Below are 15,237 nucleotides of genomic sequence, written 5' to 3'. Positions count from 1 at the left end.
CCTTGGACATCGTTAATTGTTTTTTGACTCTTTTGTGAATGTCCTGGAATTCACGTAAACGGAGTTTAGAGTAATCATCGTAATTGTATATAGGCATGCTGTCACCTTCTAGGAGCTCATATGGTAATTTTTTATCTGTGCCATATATAATGAAATGTGGTGTGTCACCGATGGATTTATTTATAGACCCATTAATTGAGGCCTCTACTCTGGGAATCCAATCATCCCAGCTTGCATAATTTTCACTGAGAATGTGTCGTAGCACATCTAATACCTTTTATTTTGTCTCTCTACCAACCCATTCGATGCTGGGTGATAGGCCAAAACGTTAACCTTTTTGATGTTGTATTGTTTACATATTTCTTGTAAGATCTCAGAATTAAATTCTCCTCCATTATCACTTATTAATACCTTTGGGGTAGTAAAGCGACATATTACATTATCTGTTATTGCCTTTGCTACTGTCTCTGCTGTCTTATCTTTAATTGGAGCTAAAATGACATAACGGGAAAAATGATCCGTTGCAACGAATAAGTATAGGTTATTATTGTATGATAATGGCATCTTGAGTAAATCAACAGCGACAACGTCCCATGGTTGATGTGGTACAGGGTAATTACCCATCGGTGCAGGTGTGATTGGGTATCCTTTGTGTTTCGCACATGATTCGCATCTGTCTATATGATTGTTTATATCTTTTCGTAATGAAGGCCAGTAATATAATAGCTTGGCTTGGTTGAATGTCTTATCCTTTCCAGGATGTCCTGCATGTGGGCTGTCGTGTATCAATCGTAATACTTGGGGTATCATGTCATTAGGTACTACCAACTGGTTAGTATTTCTTTGGCGTTTTGGTTGTTTAGAGTTAATTTTGTATAATGTATTATTGACCATTGTGAATTGTTCAAGTGGGACATGCAGTTTGGGTAATTGTATGTCATCTCCACTTTCTAACTTGTATATTACTTTAGACCATATTGGGTCAAGTCTTTGTGCCTTTGCGATATCTTCGTGGTTTGGGATATTTCCTTTGAGATCTAACGCCGCGACCTGAATTGTGTTCGGGTTCCTAGATAATGCGTCAGCTACTATGTTCATTTTACCTTGTATATAATGAATTTGTACATTGTAGTTTTCAACTGTACATTTCCATCTTGCTCTCCTCCCAGAAAGGAGTTTTTCTTTAAACATACCCACCAGTGGTTTATGGTCGGTGAATAAGTGGATTTCGTAACCATATACCAAATCTCGAAACTTTTGTAATGCAAAAACCACTGCAAGTGCCTCTAAGTCTGTAGTGCAATAATTTTTCTCCGCACCTCTTGTTTGTCTGCTGGCAAATGCAACTGGTTGATTCTTTCCTCTTTTATCTTCCTGCATCAGTACAGCCCCTAATCCTTTAACTGATGCGTCTGTACAAATAAGAAATGATTTTGTGTAATCCGGATATGCTAAACAAGGTGCATTTGTTAGTTTAATTTTTAGATTGTTAAATGCCCTTTTTTGTTCTTCTTCCCATTGGAATACAGCATCTTTTTTAAGTAGTTGGAATAGAGGAAAGGCTATATGAGAGAACTGTGGTACGAATGACCTATGGTACCAGCCAGACCTAAAAATTGTCTAACTTCATCAGTCGTAGTGGGTTCAGGAAAATCTCTCACTGCCTGTATTTTGTCATCAGTGGTGTGAATACCATCAGAACTTAATTTGTGCCCTAAGAAATTTATTTCCTTAAAGCAAAATTTGCATTTAGAAAGTTTAATTTTTAATCCAGCATCACTAAGCTTTTGTAAGAGTAAGTCTAATTTCCTGAGATGATCCTTAATATTCTTCGTTGCGATTAAAATATCGTCAAGATAAACAAATATTCCTTGTCCCAAAATTCCGGACAATACGTAATTCATAAGACGCTGGAATGTGCCTGGGGCTGTCCTCAGTCCCATTGGCATTCTTGTATATTGATAATGACCTCTGTTTGTTGAAAAGGCAGTGTATTTATGTGACTCCTTAGATACCGGAATCTGATAGTAGCCGTTTAGGAGACCGATGGTCGAGAATATATTATTCTCAGGACCAATATTCTGTAGAACATCGCTTAGCAATGGCATGGGAAATCTGTCTGGGATTGTGTGATTATTTAGGGTACGGTAATCTACTACTGCACGCATTTCTCCATTTCGTTTGGGCACGAAGAATAGGGGGGCATTCCACGGGGAGACTAAAGGCTCAATAATTCCAAGTTTTAACATTTCATCGACATACTGATTTGCAAGTGTACGTTGGGAGTGTGGTATGCGGTAAGCTGGTAAGAAAATTGGTGGTGTTTCTGGGTGCACATTAATCATGTGATTAATCAAGTTAGTACACCCTAATTGTTCTCCGGGCAATGCTACGGTGTCCCTGTGTGTTTCCAGCAGGGTTAACAAATCATTTTCTTCATCAAATTCACCTGAGTGAATTAAATTCTCTTTTATTTTTTCTCGATCCGTAGATTTTATCTCACTTGTTACTCCAGCTATAACTATTTCCTTCACAGGGGCGGGACATTTTTCAATATTAACTATGCAACTGAACTTCCCCATTCATGTGATTAATTATGAATATCTGAGTTTGCCCTTCATCGTTCGTATGACATAATGCGTTTTCTACTGACAATCCCTTTACTTTACATAATTCTTCTAAGACAAGAACAGTACTATTCCGTAATTTGCTCTTTATGGTAACCTTCATGTATGAATTAGGTGGTATAACTAAATCATTAGTGAGATGGGCTGGAAAAATTGATAAATCAGTACTGTTATCTGGGTCACTAATTCTGGAGGATGGGGTTGGTGGTGGGAGTGGATCTACAGTATACACTCATCTGTTTGTGTATGTTTGTTTAAGCCTTTAATATTACCAATTCTTTTTGGCTCTCTTCTACCAATCGGTGAGGGCTCTGAAGTTATTTCCTCTATGAATTCATTATCAAAGTCTATTCCATTCATTTGTGGGAGTATAGTTATGTTCTCAGCTCTCATGGATCTTAAGCCCAGTAACATATGAGCTTTAATTGCTAAGTTTTCAACGATATAGAAAAATGCAGAGAATGGTCTTGTAGTTTCTGTGAAACTGAGATTTAATCTTATCATACCCTTCACTGTAATCTCTTGTCCATCTACTGTGTATAAATCTAAATCAGCTTCATCCAGAAAAGTTACTTTCTTTTTATTTTTAAGAATTCTATTTAGTTCTTCATGTGTTATTAAGTTCACTGGAGAGCCTGTATCTAAAAATAAGGAAACGTTTTGATCCTCACATACAGCTGGTATCAAGATACACTCATTTCCCAACATGCCTCCTATGTGACGTTTAGCCTTGTTCTTCTTTACGTTTGTTTGTTTTTTGTCATGACTTGGTCTTCCCCCGATTTGAACATAGACACAATTTTTTCTACTGTTTTGCAATCACTAGTCCAGTGCCCTTGGTATCTATGATGCCTACAGTAAGGACCAAATCCTTGTGTCTTTTGTTTGTCCTCTTTTGCCTTGATAAAGCATTCATACCTTGTGTGTCCTGGTTTTGCACAATAATGACATAGAATGGACCTATCCCTTGACTGTGACCTACGAGGTGATTTCCCATAAGAAGTGTTGTTTATGGCGCGAGACCTGCTCGGGCTGCGCGAAAACTTATGAAACTGCCTGTAGGAAGGCGTCTGGGAACAAGGCCTAGGCGTTTTTGTTTGTTTGGCCTGCCTAATTTCTGGTCGCGATCGATTTTGTTCTCTGTTTGAGGTCGGTGTAGATGTTTTCACAGCTGATACTGTCTCAGGTACCCTGATTCTACCAGAATGTGCATGTGTGTCGACCACACCTGCTTTACTGCACTGCATCTCTACCTCGTTCATTAAGTCTAGCAAGCACATTCCTGGGGTGTACGCGATCGTCTTGGCGATCTTAAGGGTCCTATCAGGTAATTTACACAAGGCAGCTACATAACCAATGATGTCCACGACGAGGTCTGGGGACATCTTTCCATCATCTGTTATCCAATTAGAACTCTCCAATGTAGCTAATAAAGTTCTCTTGATTGTGGAGACATCAGCAGTTATTTCACTGAGCACATGGTTTGTAGTGTGCTCCCTTACAAGATCTACAATTTTATGTAATTCTGGAATTATACCTGGCAAGAAGTTCATACCTCCAGAAAATTTCTTCAGAAATTCAGTTTTAAATTCATCATATGTCCTAGCACGATGGAGCTTATCTGAGCGCAATAAATTGCTTGCTGGACATCTTTCCTGGCTTATGCAAGATGAAAAAATAGCAATTTCCTCTTGTTCATCTAGTATGTGGCGCTTGATGAACATTTGTTCGCACTGACTGACTAATGAAATGACATCAATGCGATCTTTGTCTGTGCCAGAGAATTTTGGGACAGTTTTATCCTCGTGATACACAAACACGTGAGGTGTGGTTGTTAGATCCGCGGTATTTGTTTCTTGATCCATTTTTACTGTTTGCCTTGTTAATTCAACTTGGACGTGTTTATCGTTGTGTGAGGGAATGGTGGAATATGTACGACCGGACCGGTGAACCCTGTTAAGTGTATTGGCATACGTGTGCAAGGCAGCGGCAAAGTCTGCACTTCCTACGTCAGAGGTGGTTTCCCACTCATCATCTGAAACTGCTGTATTTGTTTCTCGATATTTAGTGTGTGGTGAGGTTTGTACAAGGGGTGGGCTGCCTTGAGGCTCTCTTAATTGCGAGTCTGATGTTGTGGCAATTTGTTTGTTATCTGGTGTGTTGCCTTGGGGCTCTCTTAATTGTGAGTCTGTTGTTGTGGCAAATTGTGTGTCATCTGGTATTAACGTGGGGGGTGGCGAAAATATTCCTGTCATTAAGATATGGTGTTATGAAATACGCCTCTTGTTTTTTTATGTCCTAGCAAAATAGATGAGTAAATAAGTTGAATATAGCTAATTTTAGCACTGAGAAGAAATGAGTAAGTATAATTTTACCCACTTGATACAGATCGTAGAGGTGTTTCGATACAAAAGTCGATCTCGGAAGAAAAATACAGGTTTGATTGAAGATCTCTTGATAATTCTAGTGGTGTGTTGATGGACGATATTACTCAGGAAATTCCATGGCCTGGTGCTTGTGGTGGTTAACGGCTGTCCCAGGCAAACCTCAGCATAGAACGTCGAATTTCCAACTTAACTGTGAAAATAAATGAGTATGAGTAGGAGCTATGTGAATAATGAGTAATGAGTAGTGGGTGAGAAGTGCCTGGTGTCAGTCACACGTTGCTTGGCATGGCAGACTCGCTTTGTGATGTCATCTCAGCACATGGTGACGTCGGCTTCCCACACTGGTAGCTGTGGTGAGTGAATGAGTAGCGATGAGTAACTTGAGTGAAGACGGGTGAGTAAGATGAGTTGTGAATATGGACTTGGTGTTTTGCTGCGTGTCTTGACCTCTGCGTCAGTGATAGCGGGAGAGAGTGGTGGGGGCTTGTGTGCTTGTTGCTTTGGTCTTTCCTCTTCTTTACTTGCTTTGTTTTATATACTTCTTGTTGCTGCTTGAAGTTACGTGAAGATTATAGAGTTGTTTTGTAGATGGTTGTAGTTCGCTGGTTCGTCGTAGAAGTTGCAAGATCGTATCAATATTTTGTTAAACTACTTGCAAGGCATCGTGTGATCTCTTCACCTCTGCATCAGCATGATGATCGGGGAGACGGAGGGGGCTGGTTGGAGAGAATACTGTCAGGAGCTCGTTGTGTTGTTGGTTGTGAGAGGTATTCTTTTTGTTTTCAATCTTGATATTTTGTAGGAATTACTGTAGAACTGAAGCTAATCTTGTAGAGTCTCGCCTGCTTTTGTAGAAATTTGCTTTTGATTCGGAGATGATGTCCGTAGAATCGCTGCTACCAAATGTCATAAAATACTTTGTGGTTCCTTTGTGGTTGAGTTATATATATATTAGACTTGTGGACAAGCGGTTTTTATATCTTGGAGTAGCTTGTAGTAGATAATCTTCTTTCCCATTCGTCATGTAGTGACAGGAGAGGTAAAGAATAGTATGGGACTATTTTTATTTGTCTTGGAAATATTAACAAGTCTCTCACACAGAGCGGAGTATAGAGTCCAGTCCCGCTAGCTATCTCTCTGTCTCGCTCTCTCTGTCTCTCTCTCAAAGTTGCCAAGCCCTTCTCCCTGCGACCTGCCTCTTGTATGGCTTGTCTCCTTCTGAGCTCTCTTTCCTAAATTCTGGTGAAACAGGAGACGTATCACGTGTGTTCCTTGTGGATGGAAAGTTTAAGAAGCTTGTGTGTGAGTATGTGTGTATGTGTGTGTATGGTCACTCAGCTTTGTTCACCTGGTGTATCGCTGACAAACTAACTGCATCATCTCCTGACTGGCTACTTCGTAATCTGTCGTCAGCTTTTCCTCAGTGTAACTTGCAAGCTCATTTCCTTTTCCCAGGCTCGCATAGGGCTGTCTATCTATCTATTTATCAATCTATCTATTATGATTTGTAATTATAATAGCAGATTTTACAAGAGATGCAATATGATCTTTCCAAGATAAGTCCCGAGTGAATGAAACCCCAAGAATGTTCAAGGATGATGCAGGATTGAGCTGGATATTATTAAACATTAGTGGGTACTCCTGTGGAAGATTTTGACAGGCTGATAGGTGTAAAAACTGAGTCTCTGATGCAATAAAAACAATAAGATTATTTTTACCCCGTCAGAGATACGAGCAAAGTCAGACATTAGGTGTGCCATAGCCTCATCCCTTGTCTGTTGATGTAACTGCTGAGATGGACGTTGTGGGAACCGAATGGAAAGGTAAAGGGTGGAATCATCAGCATACGAGTGGATAGGATTAGATGTACAGCTTAGAAGATCATTGATGAATAAAAGAGAGTTGGTGATAGGACAGAGCCCTGAGGAACACCACTGTTGATAGCTCTAGGAGAAGAACGATGGTCGTCTACAACAGCAGCTATAAAACGACCAGATAGGAAACTAGAGATGAAGGCACAGATAGAAGGATAGAAACTGTAAGAGGGCAGTTTGGAAATTAAAGAATTATGCCAGACTTGATCAAAAGCCTTTGAGATGTCAAGTGCAATGGCAAAACTTTCGCCAAAGTCCCGAAAGGAGGATGACCCGGAGTCATGCAGTACTAAGAGCACAGATACTACTTACATTCCCTGGCACAGAGTTGTGGACACAACAACTGATCAGTTGATTTTGCGCATTCTTGCGCTACTTTGTTTCCTTTACTATTTGAACAACAGTCTTACTTAAAACTTTTTTATATTAGAACACCATTAGTCTAACCTGGTACAGAGCTTGACTCATATATAAATTTACTAATTTAGGTAATGCCACTGGCCAGGTTGGCCAGGTATGAGGTGGTGGCGATATGCATCTGCTCCGCTCGGTGCCTCGTGTGTGTGTGTGTGTGTGTGTTCTTACCTAATTGTTCTTACCTAATTGTATCTTTACAGGAATGAGTCAAGCTCGTACTGTCCCGTGTCTTAAACCATATTTATCGTACATATCTTTAAATTTGTGAATTGTTTTGGCGCACACTATTTCATTCGGTAGTGCATTCCATTGATCAATTGCTCTGTTTGGGAAACTGAATTTCCTTACGTCTTTATCACCTCTCTTCTTATGCAATTTTTTGCAGTGTCCTCTTGCTGATGCTTCTCCATATGTTAAGTAATCATTTATGTCAATTTTCTCCTTTCCTGATATGCATTTATATAGTATTATCATGTCACCTCTTTTCCTTCTCTCCTGTAGTGTTGGTAGATTCAGTTTATTTAGTCTTTCTTCGTAGCTTAGGTCCCTTAAGCTTGGTATCCATCTTGTAGCGGCCCTTTGAACTTTTTCAATCTTGTCTATGTGCTTTTTGAGATGAGTACTCCAGACTACTGATGCATATTCCAGGGTTGGTCTAATGAATGATGTTATTATCCTTCTTAGCATGTCTTCATTTATGTATGTGAATGCTGTTCTCATATTTGCAAGCAGTGTATACATGTTCCGTACCTTCTCGCTGATGTGGTCAGCCAGAGATAGTCTGTTATTGATAATCACACCTAGGTCTTTCTCTCTTTCTGATGTGTATAGGGTTTTATTTCCTAACTTATAATCCCAATCAGGTCTTTTTCCACTTTTACCAAACTTGATTACATGACACTTGTCCACATTGAATTCCATTTGCCATGTACTACTCCATTCATGAAGTTTATTTAATTCTTCTTGTAGCTCTTTACAAGAGTCTGTGTTAGTAATTCTCCTTTGTATTTTTGCATCATTTGCAAACGTATTCAGATAGCTCTTATTTCCAGTGTTACTGTTTATATCATTTATATACACTAAAAACATGATTGGTGCCAGCACTGAACCCTGTGGTACTCCACTAGTCACTTCTTTCCATGATGAGTAGTTTCCTCTTAGTACTGTCCTCATTTCTCTTTTTATGAGAAAGTCTTGCATCCAACAAAACAGTTTGCCTCGAATTCCTCCTTGATGGTACAGTTTCCATAAAAGTCTTTGGTGTGGTACTGTGTCAAAAGCTTTCTTGAAATCTAAATAGATACTGTCCACCCATCCTTCCCTTTCCTGTATTGTGTTTGTTACTCTGTCATAGTAGCTCAACAGATTAGTAACACATGATTTTCCTTTTCTGAAACCAAACTGTCTTTCTGTTATCATACTGTGTTCTTCTAGATGATTTACCCAAGCTTTTCTTATAAGTTTTTCTAATACCTTGCTTACAACACTGGTCAGTGATACTGGTCGGTAGTTGAGTGGATTTTGTCTATTTCCTTTCTTGAATAAGGGGACAATATTTGCTTTTTTCTAAATATCAGGTAGTTTACCTTGACTCAAGGATTTCTTGAAGATTAAAAATAATGGTTTACTTAACTCCTTTGCACATTCTCGTAATACCCAACATGAAATTTCATCAGGACCACTTGCTTTTCCTCTGTCTAATCTACTTAACTCCTTCTGTATTACTTTTTCTGCTATTTGTATATCTGGTAGTATGTGTGGACATGCGTGTTCCACATAGTCCCTCTCAAAATTTTTTTCTTCTGTAAAAACTAATTGGAAATTCTTATTTAGTGCTTCACAAATATGTTTCTCTTGTGTATAAGTGATTCCCTCGTCCGTAATGGATTGTATTATATCTTTTACTTTAGTTTTGCTTCTGATATAGCTGTAAAACAGCTTTGGTTGATCACTATTTTTATTTATTATATCCTCCTCAAACTGTTTCTGGGCTTCCCTCCTTATTCTTGTATAGTCATTTCTTGCCTGTTTGTAATTATTGTACGCCCTTTCACTATTGTCACTTCTGTATCTATTGCACAACAAATCTCTTCTTTCTTTTGATTTTTTACATTCTGTATTGAACCATTTCTGTATTTTCTTATCTGCTTCTTTGTGCTGTGGGATGCACTTCTGGACTCCTATTTCATAAAATTCACAAAAATTTTTATATACAGCATTTAAATCTTGTCCTCTAAGCTCATTTTCCCAATCAACTTCTAAGAAATACTTCTTTAGGTCTTGATAATTTCCCTTTTCATAGTTTAGGCTCATTTTGTAACTATCATTGCTGTTTACTATGTCATATGCTATCCTGAAGTTATAATTTAGTACTGCATGATCGCTTTTGCCGAGTGGAGGGTGATATATTAAACTGTCAATATCATTTTCTTGCCTTGTAAATATTAGATCTAGCACTGAAGGTACATCAAGTCCTCTTTTTCTGGTGGTTTCCCTCATATGTTGCGTTAAGAAAAACTCTTGTACGAGATCCAGGAGCTTTTGGTCCCAACAGCTTTCTTGGCTATTTATATCTAGAGTATTCCAATTTATATTTGTATTGAAGTCCCCAGTTAGTATAATTCTTTCCGATTTCTCTTCCATTTTATGTAGCAATGATCTTACACTCTGAAATGTACTCTCTGCCAGGTCCTCATATTCGTCTCTTTCCCATGTGTTTGATCTGGGTGGCATGTACAAATTGGCTACAATTACTTTACCTTCAGATGTGTCAATCTCTACTGCAATCAGTTCTACTTGTGATGGTATATCTAGTTTTATTTCCTTGACTTTTAGATTTTTCTTAGTTAAATTATAATTCCTCCTTCTTTTTTTTAAATATCTGTCTCTTCTCCATATATATATTGTATTCCTTTAAGTTTAGTATGTCATTTGATATTCTTGGTATTAATTTTGTTTCAGTTAGTCTGTGTGTGTGTGTGTGTGTGTGTGTGTGTGTGTGTGTGTGTGTGTGTGTGTGTGTGTTTACGTAGTTGTATTTACCTAACTGACATATACAGGAAATGGGCTACGTTCGTGGGGTCCCGTTTCTGTTTCCCGATAAGTCAAATTTCGCTTTGAACTCATTTAAGTTTTTAGACTAGACAATCTCTTTGTCCAGGCTATTCCACAGGACTATGCATTTATAAGGAGAACTATATTTCTTGATATCCTTCAAGCAACTTGGCTTTTTCAGTTTCACTCCGTGTCCTCTTGTTATTCTTCCATCCCATATAAACAGATCTTCTCTGTCAATTTTTTCTACACCCATCATGGCCCTGAACACTGCAATCATGTCCCCCCTCTCTCTCCTTTCTTCTAACAAAAGCAGATCTAGCTTTTCCAGCCTTTCCCTGTATGACAATCTACCAGGCTAGGGACCATCTTGGTTACTGTTCTTTGTATTCTCTCGATTTTTGTTATAGCTTTCATTTTATGTGGGGACCACACTACTGCTGCATATTCCAACCTGGGGCAGATCATGGCCACTGTCAATTTTTTCATCATCTCATCCATGTAATGAAATGCTACTCTTATGTTAGTCAAGAGATTATACATCTCTCTGTCATGTTAATGTGTTTTTCAGGTGATAAATTATCCTGGACCAGCACACCTAAATCCTTCTCTTATCTTGCTTTTGTGATTAGTTCACTACCCAACAAGTAACTAAGTGATGGACTCTTAGTATTTTTACCCATTTCCAATACTTTACATTTTTTGGCGTTGAATTTCATTTCCCATATCTGGCTCCAATCATGAATCCTATGCAAGTCCTCCGGCATCATTTTACAGTCTTCTTCAGCTTATACTTTCCTCATAATCTTTGCATCATCAGCAAACAGACTTGCATAGCTGTTCATTCCATCCATCATATCGTTTATGTAAATCAGGAACATTACAGGCGCTTACACCGAGCCCTATGGGACTCCACTTGTTACTTCCCTCCAACCAGACATTCTGTCTTTTATTACTATCCTCATTTGTCTGTCTCTCAAGAAGTCTTTCATCCACTCTAAGAGGTTCCTCTTCAGTCCTCTTATGTGTTCCAATTTCCACATTAGTCACTTGTAGGGTACCTTGTCAAAGGCCTTCTCCAAATCTAAATACAAACAATCCACCCAACTATCTCTCTCATGTAGCACAATTATTGCCCTTGAGTAAAAGCTCAACAACTGGGAAACACACGACCTGCCACTTCTGAATCCAAACTCACTTTCTGCCCAAGTGTCCATCCCCACCAGATATTTTATCCATCTGCCTTTCAGGATTCTCTAGCACAATTATGCGACCATGCTGGTCGGGGACACTGGTCAATAATTCAGGGGTTCTTCGTTGTTTCTTCCCTTATAAATTGGTAGCACACTGGCCCTCTTCCATTCTCGAGGCACTTTCCCTTCTTCCAGAGAACACAATTAAACCATGAATCCTACCTGCCAGTTGTTCTCTGCAATCCTTTTGTGAAAAATATTTAGTAGTTCTGGTAAATAAATCGGGGCCCTCTCTCTGGGCACCAATATGTGAAATAAGTCTGGAGGTTCTGGTATTTCCTAATAAACAACTCGTAGGTCGTTACTCGTCCCCATAGTTGTCCTTAAGTAATTCAAACAAGTTTCATAGGGTTAGGTGAATCGTAACTACCTTAACTCACCTACAGCAATTATTTCTCTTCTGTATCTTAGCTAATCTCCCCTTGAATTGGCCAATTCATAAAGGTTACTTAGCTAGTGAAGAGGGAGTGCTCGATAACCGATGACGATGGGGCTGCTTAGCTGAAGTTGCTTGAGCCATCAAGCGTCCTTTAGGTGCTTATGTACAACCGTGCTAGCTGACTATGACTAGGAACAGAGTGCTAACTCCACAAGGTCTGGGAGCAGAGTGAGTGAACGTGGCAGGGCCCCAGTTCATCATAGAATTGTGGGTTGCCAACTATTAATTAATTACAGTACTAAATACAGTTAGATTACATCATGATATGTACAGGGCGAATCTAGCAAATTAATCCTAGTTTTAATTAAACTAAAGTTAAACCAGATATTCCCTTTAACTGTGTAAAATATCTTAATTCCACATCTGCTTTTACACGAAAATCTTTCCATCCTCGCCACGTCATCTAACGCGCAGACACAGTTTAGGTCAGTGGAAAATTCCATATAATTACGTGTATTTACAATATAGAGTTGTCCACGAGGGTTAAACGCAGTAGCATTTAATTTAAGAATAACAAGAATTTATAAAGGGAACGTACTTTCTGGGTTATGAAAACCGCTTGAACAATTGACAACGGTCTCTAGTTTTCCTCTGCTTTTAACCAGGGATGACTCATACAATATGTAGAGAGTGCAACCACTCTGGGCGGAAATATTTCTCACAGTTTTGGGGCCGGTGGAAAATGATACACTGTATCATGTAATATGACCCTTAGCCAGGAGTTCCCTCCATAGATCTCGAGAACCCTGTGCTGCGGCCCTTTTAGGTCGCGCCTCTTGACCCGTTTGATCTTCACCATCCCCTGGATCCGGAGTGGCTGATAACTCAAGGGGTACCAGTTTATCAATAGTTTTTATACTGGTATGTCTCCTACATTTTATTTTTAAGAGTCTCAGCACCCCTTCAGAATCTGGGTGTGTGGAGATCATATTAGCTAATGGCCACTGGGATCTTGGCTATTCGGTCTTCACTAAGCCACATCTCCAATGTTAATAACTGATTTGTTGCTGGCAGCCTGAGCTCTGTAAAACCTCTCGCATAGGCTCAAAAGATACTCCTCACTCCAATGTCTATTCCAAGTATCCAACACCCTTTTCAGACATTGATATCCCTCCCGACGATGTTGTCCTAAATCATTATTTTCTATGTTAGGATCATCAACTTCTTCCTGGATAATCACACAAGGCATCGGATGGAGCGACCTGCCATATAACATATGAGCTGGTGTTAAGGCCTCTAGCGAGTCGCTAGTGTCATCTAGATAAGTCAGAGGTCTATTATTAATCCTGGTTTCAATTTCACTTATTACTGTTCTTAAATCTTCTCTCGTGATCTTAGTTCTATGTATGTTTTCCTCAGGTAGTTCTTGACAATACCAATCATTCTTTCGGTAAATCCATTTTGCCATGGAGCTCTTGGAGCTGTAAACTGCCAAATACAATTTCGGATTCCCAGCGCCGACTTAACCTTTGAGTCGTTCATTATGTTCAACAGTAAAAGTGCTGCTCCAACGAAATTAGTTCCGTTGTTGCTTATTAACTTGTCAGGACAAGACCTTCTAGCGGCAAATCTGCGAAAGACATTGAGAAATTTCTCTGAGCTTAGGTCTTTTGCTAATTCAAGATGGACTGCCCTTGTGCAGTCACAAGTAAGTAAACTAATGTAAACTTTATGGGGAGTTTCCTCACCCGTAACAGTTCTAGCCCCTGTGTAGTCCACTCCTGTTATATGGAAGGGCCGACTTATGTTCACCCTATCCTTCGGTAGGGCTGGTGGTCCTGAGTAGATATAAGGTCGCTGCTCATACCTCCTACAAATGATTCAGGTTTTCAGATATTTTTTAATAACCTGTCTACCCTTAGGAATCCAGTACCTTTCCCGAATTTGGGCTAAGGTCTGCGGTACACCTACATGGAGAGTGGAATCATGGGCTTCTCTTATCATAAGTTGTACAAAGCATCCGCTCTTGGGTAATAAAATGGGATGTTTGGTTTGGATGGGCAAGTCAGCCTTTACCAATCAGCCTCGACATCTTATCAGACCCTTTCCGTCTAAGAACAAGCCTAAATTCTTCATCAGCTTATTCCCTTTCCCAGTGTCTTGGCCTAAAAGTTTATATATTTCCCCGTAAGAATTTCTTTGTACTCTTTTCAGCCAGTATTCTACGGGATCTAATTTCTGAAACCCCACCTTCTTATTCAAAAATTCAACAACCAATTTAGTAGTATTTAGAAGTTGTCTTATTGACGAAAATCGGCTGATGTCAATTACTTCTGGCTTAGGTACTACAGGATCAAAGTTCACTACACTAACCTCAGCAATACTATACTGTTTCTGTTCAGGCCAATCCTTAGTGAGTAACCATTTAGGACCTTTAAACCGCAAATTATCTTTGATCAGTCTCTTTACGGTCGAACCTCTCGAGAACAGATCAGCTGGATTTTGTTTGGAGGATACATGCATGAAATTAAATTTGGAAGACAGCTCTCTAATAGTCTTCACTCTATTACGGACGAAAGGAATTTTACTGTCTTCCTTTCCTATCCAGTAAAGACAAATCTCACTGTCAGTCCATATGTAAATATCCTTTAAACTGAGTATCAAGAGTAGTGGTTATATACCTGGCCAAGTTAGTTCCGACTTCTATGGAAGCAGTTCCATTTGAGGTAGGGTTCTTCCTTTAATTGGCGCAAGTCTGGCTTTGGACATTATAATCTTACTATCCTCTCCTGTTGCGCAATAAACTACTGCTCTATAGGCCCTTTGAGAAGCATCACAAAATATGTGTAAGTGTGACTTCTCATTACTGTTTATTTCCCTGGGAATACATATGCTTGATGTAGTTTCAAACTCTTTTTTAATCTGTTCTCATTCTTCCACATATGTCTCACCTAATTCAGTGTCCCAGTCTAACTTTTCTCGCCAAGCCTCCTGTACTAAACATTTGCCCCTAATAACTACAGGACGCACCAACCCTAATGGGTCAAATAGCTTGGAAACCTGACTTAACAAGGACCTCTTGGTGAGAGTGACATCAGAGAACTTAATTGGTTTCAAGCTTATTACATCAGCTGTTGTATCCCAGTTAAGACCTAACACATTTTGAATTTTGGGAATGTCAGAATCTGGATAGTCCTCTTGTATTTTATTCTTCAAAAGCGGTGAATTTGTATTCCAGCTCTGTAA

This window comes from Coenobita brevimanus, chromosome 46, assembly GCF_032717465.1.
Source record: "Coenobita brevimanus isolate Jiangsu-jjx chromosome 46, ASM3271746v2, whole genome shotgun sequence".
Classification (NCBI taxonomy): Eukaryota; Metazoa; Arthropoda; class Malacostraca; order Decapoda; family Coenobitidae; genus Coenobita; species Coenobita brevimanus.
Note: the sequence above shows the minus strand (reverse complement) of the source record.